The sequence below is a fragment of the Bos indicus genome, chromosome 2, assembly GCF_029378745.1.
Source record: "Bos indicus isolate NIAB-ARS_2022 breed Sahiwal x Tharparkar chromosome 2, NIAB-ARS_B.indTharparkar_mat_pri_1.0, whole genome shotgun sequence".
Taxonomy (NCBI): Eukaryota; Metazoa; Chordata; class Mammalia; order Artiodactyla; family Bovidae; genus Bos; species Bos indicus.
The window spans coordinates 124482786-124487084 of record NC_091761.1 but is presented as its reverse complement, the minus strand read 5'-3'; the positions used below and the strand labels follow the sequence as shown (position 1 = coordinate 124487084).

Here is a 4299-nt window from a genome sequence, read left to right as displayed (position 1 = left end):
AGTCGTGTCTGACTCTTTGAAACCCCATGGATTGTAGCCCACCAGGCTTCTCTGTCCATGGGATATCCTGGCAAGAATACTGGAGTAGTGTGCCATTTCCTACTTCAGGGAATCTTCTCGACCAAGGGATCGAACCCTGGGTCTATATGCAGAGTGCATCATGCAGAATGCCAGGCTGGATGAGGCACAAGCTGGAATCAAGATGGTCGGGAAAAATATCAATAACCCCAGATACACAGATGACACCATCCTTATGGCAGATAGTGAAGAGGAACTAAAGAGCTTTCACTAAAGTGAAAGAAGAAAGTGAAAAAAGGCTGGCTTAAAAGTCAACACATCACTTCATGGCAAATAGACAGGGAAACAGTGGAAACAGTGACAGGCTTTCTTTTCTTGGGCTTCAAAATCACTGTAGATGGTGACTGCAACCACACAATTAAAAGACACTTGCTCCTTGGAAGAAAAGCTATGACCAACCTAGACAGCATATTAAAAAGCAGAGACATTACTTTGCTGACAAAGGTCCTTTTGGTCAAAGCTATGGTTTTTCCATTAGTCATATACGGATGTGAGAATTGGACCGTAAAGAAAGCTGAATGTGAAAAAAGTGATGCTTTTGAACTGTGGTGTTGGAGAAGACTCTTGAGAGTCCCTTGCACTGCAAGGAGATCAAACCAGTCCATCCTAAAGGAAATCAGTCCTGAATATTCATTGGAAGGACTGATGCTGAAGCTGAAACTCTAATACTTTAGCCACCTGATGCAAAGAACTGACTCTGTGGAAAAGACCCTGATGCTGGGAAAAATTGAAGGCAGGAAAAGAAGGGGATGACAGAGGATGAGATGGTTGGATGGCATCACTGACTCGATGGACATGAGTTTGATCAAGTTCCAGGAGTTGGTGTTGGACACGGAAACCTGGTGTGATGCAGTCCATGGGGTTGCAAAGAGTTGGACAAGACTCAACTGAACTGAACTGAGAGCCCAACCCCATATCCCTTGTTGGTGAGGAACCAATTTCATAGAACATTATAATATTGTAAAGTCTTTACCAACTCAGTGAAAATGTATTTCCCTGCTCCAGGAACAAAAATGCAACCACTATGCTTCAGAAATGTTAAGTTAACATTTCCATTGACCAAGACATTCTGATAAGACTTTTTGAGCAAAGTGGACATATTTTTGCCTCTCACACTCTGTAGCTGCCACCCAAGGATCAAAAGGGAAGCATTTAACTATAAAACACTGTGAAATTGTTTAGAGGCACATTCATTAGTTTCACTATTTTTTCTTGGCACAGACTTAAAATTGAACCAGTCCTTCCTAGGTCTCCCTAACTTCATTTTTCTCTTGGAACTATCTCTAGAAATCTTGTTTATACTTCATTTTTCCCTCTGGGCTATTGTCTTAAGATTAAGACTATAAGCTGTTTCCTAGCACAGTGCTGTTCAAACTCTGAGATCCCGTGGATCAATAAAAGAGGTTTGAAAAAAAAAAAGTCTTAGGAAACAGTATGAAGAAAAAAAAAGAAAAGGAACCAGTACAGAGTTCTATACACTATATTTTACCAAATAAGGATATGAATTTATTGACTTATTTTCTTTTGCTTACTGTTATATCTTCAACATCTAGTGTATATTTTTTATTTTTCCAAACCTTAAACTTTTTATTTTGCATTGGGGTATAACTGCTTAACGATATTGTGCCAGTTTCAGGTAAACAGTGAAGGGACTCAGCCATACATATAAAAATATGGAACACTTCATGAATTTGCATGTCATCCTTGCATAGGGGCCGTGCTAATCTTCTCTGTAGTGTTCCAATTTTAGTATATGTGCTGCCAAAGTGAGCAAAGGCTATTTTTTAAATGGCTAATTTTTACTGGCATCATTTGAGAAGAAAGGTCATTTTCACATCACGAAAGTAGGAGGAAAACAATCTAAGAATAAATAAGTCTTCTACACTGAATAAGTTTAGCTTTATGAAAAGCTCATTACATTATCATTAGCTTTCTCATTTCTTGGGGGACTGATGAAACTTTCGGCTTTCACCTCTAGACCCTGAGTTGAAAACTTCAAGGATCTTTTCCTGCTGGCTCTCTCTGGGTTCTGGTTCTTTTCTGCCCTTGATGACATCCCCGACAGGGGCCCTTGTGGATTCCTAGTGTCCTTAGGCCACTTGGCCCAGATGTAGGTCTTTTCTTCCTTTAGCTTTGTTCTCATGTTGCTCTTCTCAGAACTTCATTCAGCAAGTCATAAAACACACCTGCATGTCAAAAGACAACCATCCATTTATCTTGGGATTTCCACAGTGCCTTTCCTTAACATTCAATTATGCAAGTTAAATCTTCACATTTAACTTTTGAATGCAAAGGTTGGCCCCACAAGGTTTTCATTAATAAAATGGAGATTGACATTACTAGGGGGAATTTTGAAAATGAATGAGAGAAATTAATTCAACAAACATTTATTTAGCAAGCACTGGATTATAAAGATAATAATAAAATGTTCTTTGTCCTATAAGCAGTAATAGATTTATTGGAGAGGCAGTATATAAGCTGATAGTTGGTTCTCTTAACCTGCAGTCGATGAAATGGATGTACTTGGGGAAAGTGTGAAAGCAAAAGCATTAGTGGCTCGGTAGTGAATTCCAGTAGTCCCTGGAATTCTCCAGGGAAGAATACTGAAATGGGTAGCCATTCTCTTCTCCAACGGATCTTCCTGACAAGGGATGAAACCTGGGTCTCCTGCATTGCAGGCAGATTCTTTACCATCTGAGCCACCAGGGAACCCCAATCCTTGGGAAAGAGAGTACATAATGAGATTGGAGGTAAAAATTTGGTTGTATATGCATTTTTCTGAGAAGTTTCATTACTCTCATTAGATTTTCAACTGAGTCCAAGATTTCCAAAAGAAAAATGCTGATATAAACAGATAACTTTAATACACTAAAATAGGTTACCATAAGGAACTGTGACCAATATTATGGGTGGGCAAAGAGAGCACCTTTGTTCTGCTCAAGGGAAAAAATATGGCTTAATTGATCAGGGTTTTGAAGGACAAATGTGAGTTGGGGAGGGGAGATGTCAAGGACAATGGAGCAGAAAGAACAGCATGTGCAAAGTTGTAGGTTCCAGGAAAAAAATGTATGTTTCAGAAAAACACAATGTGGCTGGAGCTCAGAGTGTATGGTGAGAAATATACATGGCTAGGGAGTCACATGGAGAAGGCAATGGCACCCTACTCCAGTACTCTTGCCTGGAAAATCCCATGGATGGAGGAGCCTGGTAGGCTGCAGTCCATGGGGTCGCTAGGAGTCGGACACGACTAAGTGACTTAACTTTCACTTTTCACTTTCATGCATTGGAGAAGGAAATGGCAACCCACTCCAGTGTTCTTGCCTGGAGAATCCCAGGGACAGGGGAGCCTCATGGGCTGCTATCTATGGGGTCGCACAGAGTTGGACATGACTGAAGAAATTTAGCAGCAGCAGCAGCAGCAGCAGGGAGTCACAAGCTTGGTAAACTGTGTGGATTACAGAGAACCAGTAGAAATCTTTAAAAATAGGGTTTTACACTGTCAGTTGTATGAAGTATATAAACATTTATCAAAGGATAAATGTTCCATTCCTGCCTTAGTAAGAGGGTGACGTGGGCAATGAAGTCTGCTGTTCCTGAAGTCTGGAAGCATTTGAGAAAAAGAGCAAGGGTGCTAGGGCCCAGCCCAGCCCATAGTAAAATTCTGGAGATTACACGTAAAATCTGTCCTAACCAGGGATCGAACCTGTTCTAACCAGGGATTAAACCTGTCCTAAGCAGGGGTTTTAAATGAAATTAAAAGACGCTTACTCCTTGGAAGGAAAGTTATGACCAACCTAGATAGCATATTCAAAAGCAGAGACTTTACTTTGCCAACAAAGGTCCGTCTAGTCAAGGCTATGGTTTTTCCAGTAGTCGTGTATGGATGTGAGAGATGGACTGTGAAGAAAGCTGAGCACCGAAGAATTGATGCTTTTGAACTGTGGTGTTGGAGAAGACTCTTGAGGGTCCCTTGGACTGCAAGGATATCCAACTAGTCCATCCTAAAGGAGATCAGTCTTGGGTGTTCTTTGGAAGGAATGATGCTAAAGCTGAAACTCTAGTACTTTGGCCACCTCATGCGAAGAGTTGACTCATTGGAAAAGACCCTGATGCTGGGAGGGATTGGGGGCAGGAGGAGAAGGAGATGACAGAGGATGAGATGGCTGGATGGCATCACCGACTCGATGGATGTGAGTTTGAGTGAACTCCGAGAGTTGGTGA

General features: G+C 41.2%; 1 non-coding gene across 1 annotated transcript; it reads right to left on the bottom strand.

Moving 5' to 3' along the window:
• Positions 1 to 1745: 1745 nt before the first annotated feature.
• On the bottom strand, positions 1746 to 1852 carry LOC139179363 (U6 spliceosomal RNA). Its single transcript, XR_011563733.1, has one exon. It is a non-coding gene; the product is annotated as a U6 spliceosomal RNA (small nuclear RNA).
• Between the last annotated feature and the right edge of the window lie 2447 nt (positions 1853 to 4299).